We start from the raw sequence: 23837 nt of genomic DNA, 5'->3' as shown, positions 1-23837 counted from the left end.
TCGACACCTTCGTCCATACAGTGCTTCATATGGAGCCAGCGCAACTCGCTTGATAACTATTATTGTATGCAAATTCGGCTAATGGCAAATAGCCTTCCTAGCTACGTCGGAACTCTATTACACACCCTCTCAACATATCTTCCAAAACATGGATCATCCTCTCCGACTATCCATCAGTTTGAAGGTGGAATGCCGTACTGAAATTCAACCTAGTACCCAATGCCTTATGTGACATCCCAAAATTGACCATAGTCGGGAAGTGGTTTCGGGACCGCTAAACCGAGTCACCGACATGTTCGAATGTAATATTTATTGTCTAGAATATGTGAAAATGCATGTGTGAATTTTGAATTCTTTGATTTAGTTAATTTGATTGTGAATTGAAAGAAAAGGACTCATGTGAAAGGATTTAAATAGATGTGGCTAATTTTAAGAGATTAATAAAAGGATGAAGTAAAATAAATGGACTTGCATGTCAAATAGCCCATTCCTAAGGGTAGTGGCGGCCATGTCAAGAGTGATGGGCAAGGAAAACATGTTTCAAACATGTTTAGCTAATGGATTATGCTTGAAAGAATAAAGAAAAGAAATTGAAAAAAATAGGGATATGATGAAAACAAAAGAAAAAAAAAGTGTTCATTCTCTCATTTTCTCCTTGCTTGGCGAATATACTAAGAAGAAAGGGGAAAAAGCTTGAGAAAAATCAGCCATGGGAGCTTACTAGACTAAGGTGTTTTGATACAAGAAGGTATGTTTTATGCCACTCTTGAAAATGCATGCATGATTTGGAGGATTGGTTCAAAATTTTCCTTGAATCTCAAATCGAAACTAAGTTGTTAGGTGAGTTAAATTTGACCATGCATGTTGTTTTCCTTGGTGAGTGTTTTGATGTTGTTGTGATGAAAGCATGGGGATGAGTGAGTTGAATGTTTAACAAAAGGAAATTTTGTGCCCTTGAGTTCTTGTTGTTATGTGTGTGTGTGCATGAGTATTCGACCATGCATGTTGTCTTCCTTGGTGAGTGTTTTGATGTTGTTGTGATGAAAGCATGGAGATGAGTGAGTTGAATGTTTAACAAAAGGAAATTTTGTGCCATTGAGTTCTTGTTGTTATGTGTGTGTGTGCATGAGTATTGGCCATATGGGGTATAAATGGGCATAGGTGTTAAATACCTTGTATTGGAAACTTTGATAAATAAGTAGCAATAAATTAAGATGAGATTGAGTAAATTTTCAGCTTAGTTGTGTTAAGTATTCGGCAATAACCATAATAATGCATGTGAATGCCGTATGTTTGTGTTTGATGGAGAGGTAAATTGTTTGATTTAGCTCAAGAGCAAAGGGAACTAGATTGGACAAAGGAAAGGAGAAAGCAAGCGAGTAGCCGATTTGGAACCGTTCTACCCCAAACAAAGTAAGTCATTAAGCACATATGTTTGATATTGCTTAAATGATTGGAAAATCTATGCAATTGTGTTTAATGGAATGCTATATATGTATAAATGAAATTGTATGTGTATGGAGTGAGGATAATTGTTGAATGTAAAAGAAATAGTGGAATGTGTAGAAAGTTTGCTTTCGGCACTATGTGTCTTGAACAATACGTGTGTATGGTGGCGAGATTGGCACTAAGTGTGCGTGCTGGAAATATATGGCACTAAGTGTGCGTGCTGGAAATATAAGGCACTAAGTGTGCATGCTGGAAAAATATAACACTATGTGTGCAAGCTGGAAAAATACTGACCTTTGGGTGTGCGAGCTCGAAGGTATGGCACTTTGTGTGTGCGGGCTTAAATGCGTGGCACTAAGTGTGCGAAATCGAGTAGTAAGCACTGTGTGTGCGTACTCTATATATATGGAGGTGTGTCTCCATTGAATTGAGTATGGACAGCGGATCGGGTAAGTACCTCGAGCCCATGACGAATAGAGAATACGTTCATGCTTGGGTTTGAATTTGGTAAGCCTTAAATCTATGTGATGATTGAAATTGTATGGTTGTGCTGGAAAATGAGTTAATGTGTAAAATGTTTGATTATCTTGTTGTGTAGAATATGAAATGTGGATGTATGACTTGGTGCGAGATTGGACGAAAGGTCCGAGGTATTATGGTATAGATTCGATATGAATGAGTACCTAGCCTCGTTTGTCGTACATGTTGTAGTAACTTTATCGGTGGATTGATGAATGCTTATGACTTCTGAGTTGTAAACTCACTCGGTGTTTTCTTGTCACCCATTTTAGGTCTCTCGGACTCGTATTGTTTGCGTGATCGGGACCGTCGTTGAAGTCATCACACCGGCTGAAATCTTGTGGTATTGTTTTCGTTGTTGAAGAACATTTGGCATGTATAGGCTATTATATTTTGTCGAATTGTGGGTTGTAAACTTTAAGCCATGTGAAAATGGCCTATGTGGTCGTCGAGTGGGATGCTAGAACCTATAGCCACGAGTCTTAGAAACTCTAATTTTGATAAGGTGGCCATAATTTGTGTCATGTATGATGGATGATTAAGGCCAAGGAAAGATTCATGAAATTGGCATAGTCTCTGCAGTAACTGTTGCGGACAGCAGCAGTGAGATGAGATTGAAAAATCACTAAAAATAGTAGAAGCAGAATTAAATAGTGAGTAAATTATGAAATTGAACCTTGATGAATCTGTTTTTATATGGACAAAACGAAATGACCATATGAGTAGTATACTGAGAAATATTAAAGTTCTCGTGAGACAGGGCCAGAACGGTTTCTGGGTCCCTGTCGTGACTTTGAAAATTTACTATAAATTATCCAGAAAGAATTAGGAGTCATTCCTTATATGTACAGATTTAATTTTGAGTCTATTTTCATTAGAAATAAACGACACTAGTATTAAAGCCCTGTACAGAGAGATATTCAAGTTGTAACGCGCGAAGGTCATATCAGTCGATCCCTGTAACATGGGTGACTTTAACTAATAAACTGTACCAATTGGCACGACCAAAAATTCTAGAAATAAATCCATGGATGGGTATGTGAGTCTAAATTCAGGGAAAATTTACGAAACCAGTTTCCGAGTTTTGAAACTCGAGATATGATTTTTAAGCCGATGGTGACGCAGTTTTCCAGCCTGACTGGTAATGTCAAATTGGTTGGTACCTTGAGAGGATTTGGCGTTAACCCTCGTGTCCGACACCGGCGGCGGTCACGAGTTAGGGTGTTACAATTTTATTGGTATCGAGCTATGGTTTAGTCGGTTCTAGGACTACCATAGGCGTGTGAGTCTAGCTATACATGCCAAATTGTTAGTGCTTAATAATGTGATGACTTGACGGTTGAAATTTTTGTTTTGATTAGCGATGGAACCGGGATAGAGACCCTTGGCGGATGCGTTGAAAGTGTAGCGGCTGCTCTGCGCAAGGGACACCGCTGTTGAGCCTCGGTCATCCGCGAATAATAAAAATGAAGGGCGAAACAAGCCTTCTTCACCATGATGAATGAGTGGGTCGCATAATATGCCCGAACCAATCCGGCTGTCCAACCATTCCCGAATTTAAATAATCCACCCAAGAGCCCGTAATGCCATCGATTCTTGATCCGTGAGGCTGAGTAAACCACCGTGGACTTGATTAGGAAGCGTGGGGCCGAGGAGTTTAAGGCCACGATTACCAACGATGCCGAAAGGGCGAGTTACGGCTTGATAACACCATTAGAGTGTTTGATGAATCATGCACACCCGATGAATGTCTTAAGTGTGCTATATCTTTGTTAAGAGACTCGACCTACTATTGGTGGAGGACCTTGATTTCCATAGTCCCAAAGGAACAAGTTACTTGGGATTTCTTTCAAACGAATTTGGAAGAAATATATTAGTCAACGGTTCATCGATCGAAGCGTAAGGAGTTCTGGAACTCAAGCAAGGCCGTATGACCGTGTCTGAATCTGAACATGAGTTCGTAAGACTTAATCGGTATGCTCGGAGTGTGTGGCTAATGAGGTTGCTATGTGCAAAAGATTTGAAGAAGGATTGAATGAAGAGTTAAAGTTACTAGTGGGAATTTTGGAGATAAAGGAGTTCGTGACACTAGTCGAGCGAGCACGCAAGGCGGAAGAACTTGGGAAGGAGAAGAAGAAGGCTGAATTTGAAGCAAGAGATTACCGTAAAGGATCAGCGAGTAAAGCTCCGTTCTCGATTGTAAAGAGGTTCGGGGAGGACACCGATGAAGTCGAGGCGATGCGGGAATTTCCATTAGAGCCCGACCATTGACGGACTCCCGAGCTACATCGGTAGCTAGTGTGGGCAATAATCGTCAAGAGAGACTGAATGTCCCCAATGTGGAAGAAGGCGCCTAGGTGAATGTTGGGGTAAGTCATTAACCGACTTATTACGGATGTGGTTGAAGGACCACTTCATTAGGGATTGCACGAGCTAGATGAGAAGAATAAGATGCAAGGTCACGAGATCTAGTGGGCGACAGACTAGAGGTAGACCCCGAGGGTTTCAGGAGGTAGGGGTGGTAATCGGAGGGAGCCACCGTCGGTTGTTCGATCCGAGACCGAGCTCTGCTAGAGCATATGCCATCCGCATACGAGAGGAGGCATCCTCCCCGACGTTATCACTGGTACTTTTACTCTCTTTGATACTAGTGTGATTGCATTGATTGACCCCTCTACTCATTCATATGTATGTGAAACTTTAGCATCCATAAGACTCTACTGTTGAGTCTCTTGAGTTCGTAATTCAAGTGTCAAACCCTTTGGGTCAATACGTGCTCGTTGATAAAGTGTGCAAGAGATGCCCCTAATAATTGAGAATCTGTTTTCCGGCCGATCTAATGCTTCTACCATTTGATGAATTCGATGTTATTCTTGGTATGGATTGGCTGACCGTACATGATGCAGTGGTGGACTGCAAAAGGAAAACCATTGATTTGAGGAGTGCAAATAATGAGGTAGTCCGAGTCGAGTCTACTGATTTAAAAGGAGTGCCAGTGATAATATCTTCTATGACCGCTCGGAGATATGTGAAAAAGGGGTGTGAAACATACCTTGCGTATGTGTTGGAAAGTAAAGAGACGGAAAAAGAAACTCGAATCGGTATCGATTGGTTTGTGAGTATTGAGATGTTTTTCCGGAGGAGTTACCGGGATTGCCACCGGTTCGAGAAGTGGAATTCGGCATCGAAGTTGTACTGGGCACTACGCCGATCTCAATAGCTCCGTATCATATGGTATTAACGGAGTTAAAGGAATTGAAGGTTCAATTGAAAGAATTGACGGATAGAGGTTTCGTTCGACTGAGTTTTTCTCCATGGGGCGCACCGGTATTGTTTGTGAAAAAGAAGGACGGAAGCATGAGGTTGTGCATCGACTACCGTCAACTCAATAAAGTGACGATAAAGAATAAATATCCGTTGCCACGAATTGACGATTTGTTTGATCAATTAAAGGGAGCCTCGGTGTTTTCAAAGATAGATTTGAGGTCGGGATACTATCGGTTGAGGTCGAGAATCGGACATACCAAAACCGCTTTTAGAACAAGGTACGGTCACTCTGAATTCTTGGTGATGCCGTTTGGGCTCACTAATGCCCTAACGGTGTTTATGGATTTAATGAATAGAATTTTCAGGCCATACTTGGATCGGTTCGTAGTTGTATTTATCGATGACATTTTGGTCTATTCGAGATGGCCCGAACATCTTTGAACACCTAAGGCTAGTGTTGCAAATCTTACGAGATAAGCGATTATCACAAAAGTTCATAAATGTGAATTTTGGTTGAAAGAGGTTAGCTTTTTGGGCACGTGGTGTCCGCGATCGGTGTCGAGGTGGACCCGAACAAAATTTCGACCATAGTCAATTGGAAACCTCCAAGGAATGTTACCGAAGTTAGGAGATTTTTGGGCTTGCGGTTACTACCGACGGTTTGTAAAAGGATTCTCGATGATAGCCACACCCATGATCTCGACCAATTGAAAAGTGTCAAATTTGAATGGACGGAAAAGTGTCAGAAATGTTTCGACCAATTGAAAACCCATTTGACGAAAGCTCGGTTCTAGTACTGCCGAATCGGCAAAGAGTTTGTCATCTATAGTGATGCCTCCCTACTTGGGTTAGGTTGCGTATTGATGCAAGAAGGTCGAGTTGTGGCCTATCGTCGAGACAATTAAAGCCACATGAGAAAAATTATCTAACCCATGATCTCGAATTGGTCGCCATCGTATTCGCCTTAAAGATATGGCGACATTACTTATTTGGTGAGAAGTGCCATGTGTATTCGGATCACAAAAGTCTCAAATATTTGATGACTCGAGAGACTTAAATCTGCGACAAAGGCGATGGCTCGAGTTGTTAAAAGATTATGAACTTCGTCATTGATTATCACCGGAAAGGCTAATATGGTTGCGGATGCCTTAAGTCGAAATCCTTTGTTTGCTTCTGACGATGAATGTACACTTGTCTATCCTACCCGACAATGTGTTAGTAGCGAATTAAAGGCCAAACCATTGTTGGCTCATCAAATTCGGGAAGCTCGAGAAAGTTGATGAGGAGTTGCTTGCAAAGCGGGTGAGAGTGTTACGAACAAGGAATCGAGTTTCAAATTGATGATGACGATTGTTTGAGGTTGAAGTCGTCGTGTGTTCCAAAGAATTGAGAACTTATTTCGATAATTCTAAATGAAGCCCATTGTAGCGAATGGCAATCCACCGGGAATACGAAGATGTACAACGATTTGAAGCGTCGGTTTGGTGGCATGGTATGAAGCGAGACATCTCGATTTTGTTTGAAATGTTTAATATGTCAACAAGTGAAAGCGGAACATCAAGTGCCATCGGGATTACTTGACCGATCACGATACCAGTGGAAATGGGATCGAGTCACAATGGACTTTGTATCCGGACCGCCATTGTCGACAAGTAAGAAGGATGCGATTTGGGTCGTAGTAGATAGATTGACTAAGTCGGCTCACTTTGTCCCCGTGCGTCGGATTTTCAATGGACAAACTAGCTGAATTATGCGTTTCTCAGTTGTGAGACTACACGGGGTGCCTATTTCCATCGTGTGGGATAGAGATCGAGATTTACCTCGCGATTTTGGAAGAAGTTGCAAGAGGCTTTGGGTACCAAGCTGCATTTTAGCATCGCTTTTCATCCCCAAACCGATGGTCAATCCGAACAGATAATTCAAATCTGGAGGATATGTTGAGATGTTGCATCCTTGACTTTAGTGGTTCATGGGAAAGATATTTGCCTTTGATTGAATTAAGCTTATAACAATAGTTTTCAATCAAGTATTAAGATGGCGCCTTACGAGGCCTTATGCGAGCGTAAATGCCGTACACCATTGTTTTGGACCGAGCTCGGTGAGAACAAAATTTTGGAGTGGATTTGATTAAAGATGCTAAGCAGAAAGTAAAAGTAATCCGTGAAAATCGAAGATAGCCTCCGATCGTCGAGAAGTCGATGCAGCGGATCTAAAGCGAAAAGACATTGAGTATCAAGTGGGAGATAAAGTGTTTCTTAAAGTTTAGCCTTGGAAGAAGATACTCAGATTCGGTAGTAGGGCAAATTGAGCCGAGGTTCATCGGGCCATATGAGATATCCGAGCGAGTCGGTCCGATCGCGTATCGTTTGATTTTGCCCCGAGCTCGAAAAGATTCACAATGTTTTCATGTCTCGATGCTTGACGATATAGGTCGATCCATCGCACGTAATTGCTCCATCGAGATTGAGATTCAGCCTAATTTGAGCTATGAAGAGGATCCGGTTCGCATTATGAGGCGTGAAGTAAAGAGTTGCGCAATAGGAAAATACCGTTAGTGAAGGTGTTGTGGCATAAACACGGAATGGAAGAAGCCACTTGGGAGCTTGAGGACTCTATGAAAGAGCGATACCGAGCCTATTCACGGTAAGATTTTCGGGGACGAAAATTTCTTAAGTGGGGAGAGTTGTGACATCCCAAAATTGACCATAGTCGGAAGTGGTTTGGGACCGCTAAACCGAGTCACCGACATGTTCGAGCGTAATATTTATTGTCTAGAATATGTGAAAATGCATGTGTGAATTTTGAATTCTTTGATTTAGTTAATTTGATTGTGAATTGAAAGAAAAAGGACTCATGTGAAAGGATTTAAATAGATGTGGCTAATTTTAAGAGATTAATAAAAGGATGAAGTAAAATAAATGGACTTGCATGTCAAATAGCCCATTCCTAAGGGTAGTGGCGGCCATGTCAAGAGTGATGGGCAAGGAAAACATATTTCAAACATGTTTAGCTAATGGATTATGCTTGAAAGAATAAAGAAATGAAATTGAAAAAAATAGGGATATGATGAAAACAAAAGAAAAAAAAGTGTTCATTCTCTCATTTTCTCCTTGCTTGGCGAATATACTAAGAAGAAAGGGGGGAAAAAGCTTGAGAAAAATCAGCCATGGGAGCTTACTAGACTAAGGTGTTTTGATACAAGAAGGTATGTTTTATGCCACTCTTGAAAATTCATGCATGATTTGGAGGATTGGTTCAAAATTTTCCTTGAATCTCAAATCGAAACTAAGTTGTTAGGTGAGTTAAATTTCGGCCATGCATGTTATTTTCCTTGGTGAGTGTTTTGATGTTGTTGTGATGAAAGCATGGAGATGAGTGAGTTGAATGTTTAACAAAAGGAAATTTTGTGCCATTGAGTTCTTGTTGTTATGTGTGTGTGTGCATGAGTATTCGGCCATATGGGGTATAAATGGGCATAGGTGTTAAATACCTTGTATTGGAAACTTTGATAAATAAGTAGCAATAAATTAAGATGAGATTGAGTAAATTTTCAGCTTAGTTGTGTTAAGTATTCGGCAATAACCATAATAATGCATGTGAATGCCGTATGTTTGTGTTTGATGGAGAGGTAAATTGTTTGATTTAGCTCAAGAGCAAAGGGAACTAGATTGGACAAAGGAAAGGAGAAAGCAAGCAGTAGCCGATTTGGAACCGTTCTACCCCAAACAAAGTAAGTCATTAAGCACATATGTTTGATATTGCTTAAATGATTGGAAAATCTATGCAATTGTGTTTAATGGAATGCTATATATGTATAAATGAAATTGTATGTGTATGGAGTGAGGATAATTGTTGAATGTAAAAGAAATAGTGGAATGTGTAGAAAGTTTGCTTTCGGCACTATGTGTCTTGAACAATCGTGTGTATGGTGGCGAGATTGGCGCTAAGTGTGCGTGCTGGAAATATATGGCACTAAGTGTGCGTGCTGGAAATATAAGGCACTAAGTGTGCATGCTGGAAAAATATAACACTATGTGTGCAAGCTGGAAAAATACGGCACTGGGTGTGCGAGCTCGAAGGGTATGGCACTGTGTGTGCGGGCTTAAATTGCGTGGCACTAAGTGTGCGAAATCGAGTAGTAAGCACTGTGTGTGCGTACTCTATATATATGGAGGGTGTCTCCATTGAATTGAGTATGGACAGCGGATCGGGTAAGTACCTCGAGCCCATGACGAATAGAGAATACGTTCATGCTTGGGTTTGAATTTGGTAAGCCTTAAATCTATGTGATGATTGAAATTGTATGGTTGTGCTGGAAAATGAGTTAATGTGTAAAAATGTTTGATTATCTTGTTGTGTAGAATATGAAATGTGGATGTATGACTTGGTGCGAGATTGGACCGAAAGGTCCGAGGTATTATGGTATAGATTCGATATGAATGAGTACCTAGCCTCGTTTGTCGTACATGTTGTAGTAACTTTATCGGTGGATTGATGAATGCTTATGACTTCTGAGTTGTAAACTCACTCGGTGTTTTCTTGTCACCCATTTTAGGTCTCTCGGACTCGTATTGTTTTGCGTGATCGGGACCGTCGTTGAAGTCATCACACCGCTGAAATCTTGTGGTATTGTTTTCGTTGTTGAAGAACATTTGGCATGTATAGGCTATTATATTTTGTCGAATTGTGGGTTGTAAACTTTAAGCCATGTGAAAATGGCCTATGTGGTCGTCGAGTGGGATGCTAGAACCTATAGCCACGAGTCTTAGAAACTCTAATTTTGATAAGGTGGCCATAATTTGTGTCATGTATGATGGATGATTAAGGCCAAGGAAAGATTCATGAAATTGGCATAGTCTACTGCAGTAACTGTTGCGGACAGCAGCAGTGAGATGAGATTGAAAAATCACTAAAAATAGAAGAAGCAGAATTAAATAGTGAATAAATTATGAAATTGAACCTTGATGAATCTATTTTTATATGGACGAAACAAAATGACCATATGAGCAGTATACTGAGAAATATTAAAGTTCTCGTGAGACAGGGCCAGAACGGTTTCTGGGTCCCCTGTCGCGACTTTGAAAATTTACTATAAATTATCCAGAAAGAATTAGGAGTCATGCCTTATATGTACAGATTTAATTTTGAGTCTATTTTCATTAGAAACAAACGGTACCAGTAAAAAAGCCCTGTACAGAGAGATATTCAAGTTGTAATGCGCGAAGGTCATATCAGTTGATCCCTGTAACATGGGTGACTTTAACTAATAAACTGTACCAATTGGCACGACCAAAAATTCTAGAAATAAATCCATGGATGGGTATGTGAGTCTAAATTCAGGGAAAATTTACGAAACCAGTTTCCGAGTTTTGAAACTCGAGATATGATTTTTAAGGCAATGGTGACGCAGTTTTCCAGCCTGACTGGTAATGTCAAATTGGTTGGTACCTTGAGAGGATTTGGCCGTTAACCCCTCGTGTCTGACACTGGCGACGGTCACGAGTTAGGGGTGTTACACCTTATGCAGCTTCTTCCAAAATCGCGAGGTGAAACATAGGTCCCTATCAGATATTATGGAAACTAGCACTCTATGTAATCTTACAATCTCCGCTACATACAATCTAGCCAACTTTTGTAATAAGTAATCAGTGCGGATCGATATAAAATAGGCAGGCTTAGTTAACCGATCTATTATAACCCATATTGAGTCTTTCTTAGTACGCGTCAAGTGTAGCCTACTAACAAAGTCCATAGTAATCCTTTCCCACTTCCAGAGTGGAATCTTTACTGGTTGAAACAATCCTAAAGGCAACTGATGCTCTGCCTTCACCTTTTGACAAACCAAGCATTTACTTACGAACTCCATAACCTCGCGCTTAAGTCCAGGCCACCAATAAAGCTCACGCAAATTCCGATACATCTTGTTTCCACCAGGATGCATAGCATAGAAACTGCTATGTACTTCCCGCAGAATAGACTGCCTTAGATCATCGTCCTTTGTATACACATTCTCCCACAGAAACACAACACTCCTTCACTATTTATCCCAAAGTATGACGTCTCCCCATTCCCTACTTGTCTAAAATGAGCACCTAAAGTCTCATTCACTAATTGCTTACTCTGTAACACCCCGTACCCGAGGCTGCTGCCGGAGTCGGACACGAGGGGTTAACGGCTTAAACCACTCATTTTCACAGTCCATTTTAAAAATTTCCAGGCAGTTGGCTAACTGCGTCACTGTCACTTTAAAAATCATATCTTGAGTTCCAAAACTCGAAAATCAGTTTTGTAATTTTTCCCTGAAACTAGACTCATATGTCCACCTACAGATTTTTTCTAGAATTTTTTGGTTGGGCCAATTAGTACAGTTTATTAGTTAAACTCTCCCCTGTTACAGGGTGCGGCTACACTGACCTTCATGCATTACGACCTGGATATCTCTCTGTACAGGGCTTCAATACTGATACCATTTCTTTCTTCAGAAACTAGACTCGAAGAGGAATCTGTACATATATGGCATGACTTCTAATTATCTCTGATCAATTTATAATGAATTTCTAAAGTCGGAATAGGGACTCTAGAAACCGTTCTGGCTCTGTCTCACGAAAACTTAAATATCTCTTAACACACTGTTCATATGATCATTTCATTACTTTCCTATGAAAATAGATTCATCAAGGTTCGTTTAAATAATTTATTAAATATTTAATTAAATTCCTACTATTTTTAGTGATTTTTCAAACCTACATCACTACTGCTGTCAGCATCTGCCTTTAAGGTAGACTTTACCTACTTCATAGTTTCCATGATTCAACTAGCCCTTTTAGCATAAATAGCACAATTTATGATAGTGATTAACCATTCCAATGGCCATTCCTTGCCAAGCACATCCACACCTCTCAATAACCATATCCATACCATATGATCATAACATTATGTTCAAAACATATATAAGCCATTTTCGCATGGCTATCCAAAATTATACAAATCCAAAGCGGTCCATGACCCACAACAAAAAGGGTAGTCCTATACATGCCATTTCAAAGTTCAGCCAAAAGTATACCAAAAGGAGCTTTGATAGTGTGGGCAACTTTGACTTCAAAATCCCGAGTCCGATAGCTGAAGAACCAAAATCTATAAAATAGAGAATCAAAGAAACGGAGTAAGCATTAAATGCTTAGTAAGTTTTGAGCAAAGAATTTAGACACAACCAAAGTATAGCATTCATGTAGCTAAACAGGTAATTTCATATGCACAAATTTTCAATATCATACTTACTTCATATTACCAACCCTTATATTCATACACAAAGATCAACTTAGCCAAACACGGTAGCTCATTTATCAAGCTGGCGAATACTTATTTGTAAGGGCTCAACTAATTCAAAGCACATCTGAAACATACCTCAATGTTGGGATGTTACAAGCGTATTAACTGAAATTTTACAGCAAGATCGTTCATTCCCGAATCACGTACCTTGAATTTAACGAATATAGCTACTCGTTCAAATGCCTTCGGGACATAGCCCGATTATAGTAACTTCGCACAAATACCTTCGGGACTTAACCCGGATTTAGTAACTTCGCACCAATGCCTTGGGCTTAGCCCTAATTAGTAACTCGTACAAATGCCTTGGATCTTAGTCCGGATATGGTCACTTAGCACAAAGCCTTGGGACTTAGCCGGACATCATTCGAATAACCATGCACATTTAACAATAAATCATGACACATTCAGTATTTCATTTTCATTAGCAAAACTCAAACACAAGACATTTATCACACTTGCAATTTCGGCTCAATAGCCACACACAAAGAGCATGATTTTGATTTGCTTAAAACATGATCTAATCAAATCATAATTTAAGCTCTATTACTCAAGAACTTACCTCGGATGTGGTCAAACGTTTTCGGCGGCTATTCGATAACTTTTCCTTTCCCTTATCCAACTGTGGTCCTCTAAGCTCTTGAGCTAATTCAAACAAATTTAACTTATTAAAGTCTCGTTATGCTAGCTTATGGCGAATATGACAAGGAGTTTGATAGGTCATATGGCCACCTTCTAGCTCAACTACACAATGGTCATATGCATTTTAATCACATCAAGCAATTTAATACAATTCATTCGAACATCAAAAGGAAACCTCAAGGTACTTAGCCCATATATACTTTAGGCATTAGAGTCACATATATATATGGAATCCGAATCAAACTCAACATTTTAGCTAATATTCCCCTTGGCGAATTTTTCTAAGCCAAGATAAAAGCATCAATATGCTTGCCTCTAACCGAATACATGCAACCCCAATCTTCTTCCTATGGCGAATATATACTTAATACCACACACAAATGGCATACATTTTACTAACTAATGCATTACATATTATAACTCAATACGCATCCATCGTTTACTCCATAACAAAACACCATCATATGTAAATATATACCTTGAGATAATATATAGGTCATACCAATACATCGTGTGCAATCATATATATATATATATGTGCAAGAGCCGAATCACAAAGTTGATTATAATCAAATATAAACATATATCCAAAACATAAATCTTATCTACCATGCAATAAGCATAATCATACTTATGGATATACCATGGCGATACTTCCAACAACACCAAATAAAAACATACTTCATGGATCTAAGGTAGAACCAAGAAAGGAACTCATAATCATCAAGATTTAGCATGAAACACGACCATCACCCTTATTAATTTCCATAGCCGAAAACCTTACTTATTCCAAAATCACAATTTCAACATGGGTTACCAACAATAACTTGATATCTCACTCATAATCAACTAGGATTTCAAGAACTAGTATCGACTTCCTTACCTTAATAGGGACCTAAGATGACCGATTGCTTCACTCCCTTCTTCTTCCTTTCAATTCGGCCAAGAAAAACCAAAGAACACAACTTGTTTTTCTCTCTTCCTTAGAACATTCGGCCAAGAGCTATGAAGAAAGATGGACACTTTTTTTTTTGTTTTCTTTCTTACCTTCACGGCAATGGGGAGGGGGAGAAACAATCTCTCCATTCTTTTCCTTTTTCCATTTCTTTATTACCCATAATCATTATTTTATTGTTCCTAACATACATCACTACATAACATGTTTGTGACATGTTTCCACTCATAGCATGGCCGGCCATTAGCTCAAATATTGGGCAATTTGACATGCAAACCCACCATTTTATAACATGCATTATTAGGCCACTTTACATTTGCCTAGCACATTTCTAAATTTTCTCACATAAGTCCTATGTACTCCATTCACATGCAATTAACTAAATCGAAGCTTAAAAATTTTCGCACATTCACATTCACATATTTTAGACAATAAATATCACATTCAAATAATTTGGTGACTCGGTTTAGCGGTCCCGAAACCGCTTTCCGACTAGGGTCACTTTAGGGCTGTCACATACTCCTTATCTGCTCAACCCATACTGGCTTTACTTGAAGCTCAGCTAACAAGCTACCATCATCCAACAAACTAAAATGGGTGAGCATAGCCCTCAAGTCTAACTTAACCTTACGACTCAATGCATCAGCTACCACATTTCCTTTGCCAGGGTGGTATTCAATTGTACAATCATAATCCTTCAATAATTTCACCCACCTGCGCTACCTAAGGTTTAGCTCCTTCTGGGTGAGGAGGTACTTCAAACTCTTATGGTCTGAATAAATTATGCACCTATCCCCGTATAAATAATGCCTCCATATTTTAAGCGCGAAGACCACCGCGGCTAGTTACAAGTCATGGGTTGGATAATTCACCTCGTGAGTCTTAATTTGTCGTGATGCATATGCAACTACCTTTCCTTCTTGCATCAATACACAGTCCAAGCCCACATGCGACGCATCACTAAAAACCGTAAACTCTTTCCCAGGCTCTGGCTGAATCAACACAGGGGCCTCAGTTAAGACCTTCTTAAGCTTTCCAAAACTCTCTTGCTGCTTGTCCATCCATTCAAACAGTACCCCCTTCCTCAAAAACTTAGTTAACGGTGTAGCAATGAATGAAAAGCCCTCAATAAACCACCTATAGTACCCTGCCAAGCCTAGAAAACTTCAGATTTTCGATACTGACTTGGGTGTTTTCCAATCTAACACTGCTTCAATTTTTCGAGGATCCACCTTAATCCCCTCAGCTAACACCACATGCCCTAGAAAAGTAACCTCCTTTAGCCAAAATTCACACATACTGAATTTGGCATACAGCTGTTTCTCCCTCAAAGTCTACAACACAATCTTTAAGTGTGCATCATGCCCATCCTCATCTCTTGAGTACACTAAAATGTCATCTATAAAAACTACCACGAACCGATCCAGGTAGGGTTGGACGACCCGATTTATGAGGTCCATGAAGGAAGCAAGTGTGTTCGTCAGCTTGAATGGCATCACTAAGAACTCATAGTGCCCATAACGAGTTCTGAAAGCTGTCTTATAAACATCTACTTCCTTAACCTTCAATTGGTGATACCCCGAATGCAGATCAATCTTCGAGAAAATGAAAGCTCCCCTAAACTGATCAAAAAGGCCATCGATTCTCGGTAGAGGGTACTTGATCTTAATATTTAACTTGTTCAATTGCCAGTAGTCGATGCACATTCACAACGTCCCATCTTTCTTCTTTATGAATAACACCGATGCTCCCTAAGGAGACACACTTGGTCGGATAAATCCTCGATCCAACAATTCCTGAATCTGTGCCTTAAGTTCTACCAACTCCTTCAGTTCCATCTGATAAGGGGCGATCAACACCGGAGACGTACCAGGTAAGAACTCGATTCTAAATTCTAGTTCTCTACTGGGTGGCAACCTTGGAAGCTCATTGGGAAAAACTTCAGGAAATTCCTTAACTGTTCTTAACTCCTTAACAGTAGGGCTCTCAACCTCCGTATCACTAATATGAGCCAAAAGGGCTTTGCATCCCTTTCGTACCAACTTCTCAACCCTTAATGCCGAAATCACATTCGACAGATAATTCTGGCATTCCCCAATCACCACCACCTCCTTATCCTCCGTCGTTCTTAACACCATTCGCTTTGCAGAGCAATCCAAGGTGGCTCGGTGTTTCACCAACCAATCCATACCCAAGATTAAATCAAACTCGCTAAACGGAAATTCCATCAAATCCGCTAATAAGGTAACCCCTTAGACTACTAAGGGTACCTCCCTAAACAACTTATTCACTCCCACTGACTGACCTAATGGACTTATTATAGTAATCTCATTCGCAGTAATTTCAAACATATCACCCAAAGGTTCAGACATATTGCATGCAACATATGAATGCGTCGATCCAATATCAATCAATGCAGTGTGAGGTGACTCATGTATAATTAACATACCTGTTATCACATTTGGGGCATCCCCGTCTTTTCGGTGATGAGCAGCATAAACCAAAGTTGGCTGTCTCGCCTCAGCATGGCCTGCATTTTCGACTAGTGCTCCATGTCCATGTCCATTGTCGTTACCGCCCTTAGCCTACCCTCGGGCCCTTGGCGGCAACTCACCACCCCTTGGTGGCTAAACACCACCTCGGCCCACGCCTGGCACTTGAACTGGCATTCTAGGGTAGTTCGTAATCCTATGCTCCATAGATCCACAAGCTAGACAAGATCTTGTCCTCTTCCAACACTCGCCTACATGACCTTTCCCACAATCAGCACAGGGTGGCACCCCTGGATTAACAGCAAGGGACCCTACTCTAACTGGCCCATTAACTCTGGCCCTAGCCTTAGGCCTCTGTCCCACACTAGGAGTCTCAGCTTCCCTTTTATTCTTACCCCTTTCTTTTTCCCGATTTAAGCGTTAAGTGCGCTTCACCTCCTCTACTATCTTTTGCTTTCTTAACCAACTCCAAAAAAACCCGCTCCCTTTGTAGGGCTATCAATACTCTGAGGCTATCCCTAAAACCATCCTCAAACCTAAAGCAACGCTTATAGTCTGTTGCCACCATAGCTCTTGTATACCTACTAAGGCGTAGAAATTTCGCCTTATACTCCACCACAGATTTGTTTCCCTGGGTCAGGTTCAGAAACTCCTTCCTTCTAGCGTCCACATTACTCGCAGCCACATACTTTCCTTGAAACTCAGATTTGAAAAACTCCCAAGTGACTTGCTCAGGTTGGGTGGCCTCTTTCAACGTCAAACACCACTAGTAAGCTTCTTCCCTAAGTAGCGACACTGCCCCTTTCAACTTTTTTTCAGGTGAACAGTCTAACTCTTCCAATATCCTTTCAGTGGCCTCCGACCAGTATTTAGCCACGTTAGGAGCCACACCAGCCACGCCCTTGAAGATCTCAGCCCTATTTGATCGAAGTCGCTCCGAAATGGGCCCCCGATTTCCCGTGCCGTTATTCAGCCCTGCGACCCTTTTCAAAATCCTCAACATTGCCTGTGATGATGTGATAAACAATATTTATACATATTTTTATCCTATGCTTACAACATTTATGGATGATTTCTCCTTAGATTTGGTGAATTCGATGCTCCTAATCCTTTGATTTCATGTTTTATACTTAGGTGAGCATAGGAGAATAAAAAGAGCGAGAAACGGGCTGAAAACGGAGAAAATGGACCAACATGAGAAATTAACACGACCTGGACTTCCTCACACGGATAGTCCACATGGTCGTGTCCATTTGGCAGAATTGAAGCATGACTTACACGGGTAGACCACACGCCCGTGCCTATTTAACAGCCTTGACCACGGTCTAAAGCAATCGCACATGGGTGTGTCACATAGGCGTGTCCCTGTCGAGCCCAAGTATAGTCCTATTTGGAAAAGGCCACTTTTAAGGACTCATAGGCATTCTAAAGCCTATTTAAACACTAAAGAGGCACTAGAAAAGGGGACACGAAGGAGGAGGCAAGGAATTACTCAAAGAAAGCCAATTGATCCATCTCAAAAGTCAGATTCTTCGTCAAGACTGAAGATCTCCCTTCAATTTCCTTCAAGAGTTTTGGGTTTTCTTTATGTTTTGTTATCTTTACTCTTTTGAGATTTTTTCTTTCATAATTATGAACTAAACCCCCTAAATGCCTAAAAGGAAATGAAACCTAAGACGGATCTTGTTATTATCTGAATTGTATGATAAACATTTGACTTGTTCTTAATTATGTGTTCTTAATTCTTGTTTTAATATTCTAGGATATTGATTCAAATTAATGTGCTTATTCAGAGGAGCAAAAGTCCTTGTCTAAGAGTAAATTTGTCGTAATTAAGCGGAATAGATTGTACGCCTAGAGATAGGGTGACAAGATGTGACAGCCCTAATGTGACCCTAGTCGGAAAGTGGTTTCGGGACCACAAAACCGAGTCACAAAAATAATTAGATGTTATATTCTGTGCTTATTGTATGTTGAATTTGTATGTGTGAATATTTCGTGCCTTGATTTTATCAATTAGGTGCTAATTTATAAGAAAGGACCCATGTGATAGGACTTGAAAATGTGATAGGCTAATCTACAAGGATCTAATAGTGCATGTAATCAAAAGGGAGGTCTTGCATGTCAATTCCCCCCCATAATATGTAGTGGCCGGCCATGGGCATGGGTGGACAAAGTGTTATGGCTAAAAAAATGTCATAAACATGTTGGGACAATGCATTATGGAAGGGATAATAAAATAAAGAGCATGGGCAATGTGTGTGTTTGTTCTCCCCCCCTTTTGCCGTGAGTGGGAGGAAAGAAAACAAAAAAATGAAAAAAATGTTCATTCTTGAACATCCTTGGCCGAATAGAGGAAAGGAAGGAAGGGGAAGAGCTGGAGAAAATCGGCTATGGTGGTTGTTAGATTAAGGTATGATATCATGTGATTCTTTTGGAACTTTTGTGAAGATGAGTTTGTTTTGGTGCTCATAACATGACCCATGTGTTAATTTTTGAGTTTTGTGTTGCAAGAAACATTTGGTTATGTCCTTATATGTCAAATTGATGATAAATTTTTGATATTTGGTGAATGAATATGGGTTTCGTTCATGGTAGATAACAAAGAATGTGGTTGTTGTTCTTGTAAATTTGGATGAAATTTTGATGGATGATTGGAGCATTCGGCTAGGGTATAAAGGAAGGGATTTTGATTATTTCATCTATGTATTAATGATGAAGTATAATCGGCCATGAGGTAGCTCATTTTGGAAGTGTGATTTGTGGTATATTTTTCTTTGTGGTTGATTATAAAAATTTGGCTTAAGTGAGATAATTGGTAAAAGATGTGTTTATGATGTAATACATATGTTCTCATAAGCTAAGTTATGTATATGTGATATCTTGCATATTGGTTGTTATGGTAAGGTTTGAGATATTGACGTATGAATATGTTTTGTTTGTGGTTCGGCAACTAATGGTTAAGTTGTTAAGTTACATGCTTGAGTAGTAAATATGTTAAGAATGGTTCTAAAATGTGTATGGATGCCGTGTGATTGTGTTTGATTGGGAAGTAAATTATTTGATTTAGCTCAAGAGCCTAGAGGATCAAAGTCGGATAAGGGAAAAGAGGAAGTAAACGAATAGCCGTGGATATCTAGTCGTCGACCACTTTCGAGGTAAGTTTCAAGTGATTAAATGTTGAGTAAATTCAACTATAATAGGATATAATGAGTTGATTTAATAAGATATGATGTGGCCATGATATGTCTTAAACCCAAATGGTAAGTTCATAAGTGTTTGGACTTGGAAATTTAAGAGCAAATTGTAATAAATTGCTTGGACAGCAGCAGTAATGTGAATTTAGAAAATCACTATAAATTGTTGGTGTGGAATTATAGGCTGAATAAAATATGTAATCAAAGCTTAGTTGGTCTAGTTTCTTATAAAGGAGACCGTGGAAGCAAAGAAATTTCCTATAAAGAGATATTTAAAGTTGTACGGGATAGTGTCGGAATGACTCCGAAATCCCCTGTTCGGTTTTAAGAAAATCACTATAATTTGTACAAAAATGGTTACAAGATAAAATTTATATGCTTAGACTCCTTAATTAGTCTAGTTTTAAATGAAATCAAGTAGAACATACTTTGAATTCTGTACAATGAGAATTTTGATTTGTAGTGAAGACTGGTCAGGTTAGTCAAATAGTGAAACAGGGGAAAATTTAAGAAAAATCTGGTATTGATTGGCCACACCTAAAATTCTGAAATTTTTATGGATGAAAGATACATGAGTCTACATTCGGGGAAAATTAACGGCAATTGATTTTGAGTTTTGTAGCTCCAGTTATAATCAATTTAGTGACTGTTGCGCAGGAAAACTGCTTGTAGTGAATATGTGATTTTGTTGTAAACTTTGATGAAAATATTTGAGTTGCTTATAAGCTATTGCTGAAATTGATGTACAAGAAAAATATGAAATATGTATGAGATATATATATGTGATAAGGCCTAATGGCCGATGTGATGAATGTGAAAGTGTGTATATATGTGATAAGGCCTAATGGCCGATGTGATGAATGTGAAAATGTGTATATATGTGATAAGGCCTAATGGCCGATGTGATGAATGTGAAAGTGTGAATATATGTGATAAGGCCTAATGGCCGGCGTGATGAATGTGAAAGTGTATATATATGTGATAAGGCCTAATGGCGATGTGATGAATGTGAAAGTGTGAATATATGTGATAAGGCCTAATGGCCGGCGTGATGAATGTGAAAGTGTATATATATGTGATAAGGCCTAATGGCCGATGTGATGAATGTGAAAGTGTGAATATATGTGATAAGGCCTAATGGCCGACTGATGAATGTGAAAGTGTATACATATGTGATAAGGCCTAATGGCCGGCGTGATGAATGTGAAAGTGTATATATATATGTGGTAAAGCCGAATGGCTAATGTGAATGTTGTAACATGTGATTAAGTGTACATGAAACTTAGAAATATGTTCGGGTGAGACCCGATGACTACGTGTGGAGATTACGTCCGCATGCGACCCGATGACTACGTGTGGAGATTATGTCGGGTAAGACTTCGTAATAAGAATTGCTTATAAATATACGCAATGCGAAAGGTTAAACAGGTATGTACCCCAAGTTTATATATGATGCATACGAGAGCAATCTATGGGACTATTCCTATGATTATGTGACATCGGATTAGTGTGAGAGTTTATCTGCCTATTGTATATGATGAGATGTGCATATTCGGTAAAGGGATGGTATGCCCGAAGGAAGAGTGAAATAAAAATACGAACAACTATGTTATAATTGGATTGTCATCTGTTGACCTGCTTAAAACTTACTAAGCATTGTAATGCTTACTCAGTTCTTGTGTTTCCTCGCCTTATAGGTCTCATTGCGGCTACTGTGGCTCGGGGATCGTCGACAACTAGTCACACTATCACTATCCACTGTTTGGTACTGCTATGTTTTGGAATATCTTATGGCATGTATAGAATAGACTAGTAGTGAGAGGATATTTTGGTTAATGTATAGGGCTACTCTTTCGTTTGTTGGTCATAGACCCTTTGGTTTTGTATAAATTTGGATAGCCATGCGAAAATGGCTTGTATACACTTTGGCATGGTATCATAATCATTTTGTATGTTGTTTATTAAGAGATGTGGAAATGTTTGGAATCGATTAGCCCTTGGAATGGTTAATCGTGATCATCTTTTGTGCCATGTATGCTAAAAGGGCTAGTTGAATCAAGGAAATTATGAAGTAGGTAAAATCTACCTTAAGGACAGAGGTTGACAGCTGCAGTGATGTGGATGTGAAAAATCACTAAAAATAGTAGGAATGGAATTAAATAGTGAATAAATTATGTAAATGAACCTTGATGAATCTAATTTCATATGGAAGAAACGAAACGGTCATATGAGATGTATGTTAAGAGATATTTAGGTTTTTGTGAAACAGGGCCAGAACGGTTTCTGGATTCCCTGTTCTGACTTTGGAAATTCATTGTAAATTAACCAGAGATAATTAGGAGTCATTCCATATATGTATAGATTCCTCTTTGAGTCTAGTTTCTATAGAAACAAACGGCATCAGTATTGAAGCCCTGTACAGGGAGATATCCAATTCGTAACGCACGAAGGTCAGTGTTGTCGATCCCTGCAACAGGGGAGACTTTAACTAATAAACTGTACTAATTGGCTCGACCAAAAATTCTAGAAAAATATATGTAGATGGACATATGAGTCTAGTTTCAGGGAAAAATTACGAATCTGATTTTCGAGTTGGGAACTCAAGTTATGATTTTTAAGGTGACAGTGACGCAGTTAGCCAGTCGTCTGGAAAATTTTTTAATTGGACTGTGAGAGTAAATGAATTAGTCGGTTAGCACCTCGTGTTCGACTCCGGTAACGGTCTCCGGTACGGGGTGTTACAATTATATTGGTATCAGAGCTACGGTTTAGTCGATTCTAGGACTAATGTAGCACGCGTGAGTCTATTTATACATGCCATAAAGTGATAAAATGATAGTGTGATGATTCTTGACTATTAAAATGTGGTTGCTGTATTGTAATGAATCTTGATCCCGATCGAGCTGTAGCAAGCTTCTGACTATGAGAATTTGCGATATAAATTCACTTAGATATGCCTAAATTATTAAGTTGATCAGGTACGTATCATGTACTCGTATTTGAATTTCGATTTGGATTGAATTAAGGGTATAAGTGATGCAATTTTGAAAGAGTGTTATGACTATAAATGTGATTCTTTGTATGTGGCTATGGAACTAGAAGTTGAATGGTCGATAAGCATGTTGTGTTTGTATTCAAGTAATGTAAATGATATACTAATGTGTATTGCTATATGTGTATATGACCATGAGAATTGAGAGTGATATATCCGGACTAAGTTCCGAAGAGCATTCGTGCTAGTGAGGTATCCGGACTAAGTTCCGAAGAGCATTCGTGCTAGTGAGGTATCGCATTCGTGCTAGTGATGTATCCGGACTAAGTTCCGAGGAGCATTCGTGCTAGTGATGTATCCGGACTAAGTTCCGAAGAGCATTCGTGCTAGTGATGTATCCGGCTAGGTCCCAAGAGCAATCATCTTTGGTGGCGTGTATTCGGACCTTCGTTCCTAGTAGGCTTCGTGCCGGTAATTTGAGCAAAGTTTAAGTGTTCATTACTATACGAATTCAAATTTAAATGAGATGATATGTTTAAAAGTGTACATACATGATGTTTATCGACTTGGTTAAGTCATTTCAATGTGTAATAACGAATGAATAAGAGCACTATGTGTGTGAATGATTGGAGGCACTGTGTGTGTGTAAATCCCTTTAACCGAGCACTATGAGTGCGAGATCGATCAGTGGGCACTAAGTGTGTGAAATGGAATTCAAGTAAGACCTCGTCTGGGACGAAGGCATTGATTTGAGATAGTGTGTAAGACCATGTTTGGGACATGGCATCGGCTCGATATGTGAGAATATGTAAGACCATATCTAGGATATGGCATTGTAAGAGCTATATGTGCTTGAATTAGTTGAGCCCTTACAAGTAAGTATTCGCTCAGTTGATAAACAAGCTACCGGCCTTTGGCTAAGTTGATCTTTTTTGTATGAACATAAGGGTTGGTAATGTGAAGTAAGTTCTTGAGTAATAGAGCTTAAATCATGATTT

This window comes from Gossypium arboreum, chromosome 4 (genome assembly GCF_025698485.1).
Source record: "Gossypium arboreum isolate Shixiya-1 chromosome 4, ASM2569848v2, whole genome shotgun sequence".
Taxonomy (NCBI): Eukaryota; Viridiplantae; Streptophyta; class Magnoliopsida; order Malvales; family Malvaceae; genus Gossypium; species Gossypium arboreum.
Note: the sequence above shows the minus strand (reverse complement) of the source record.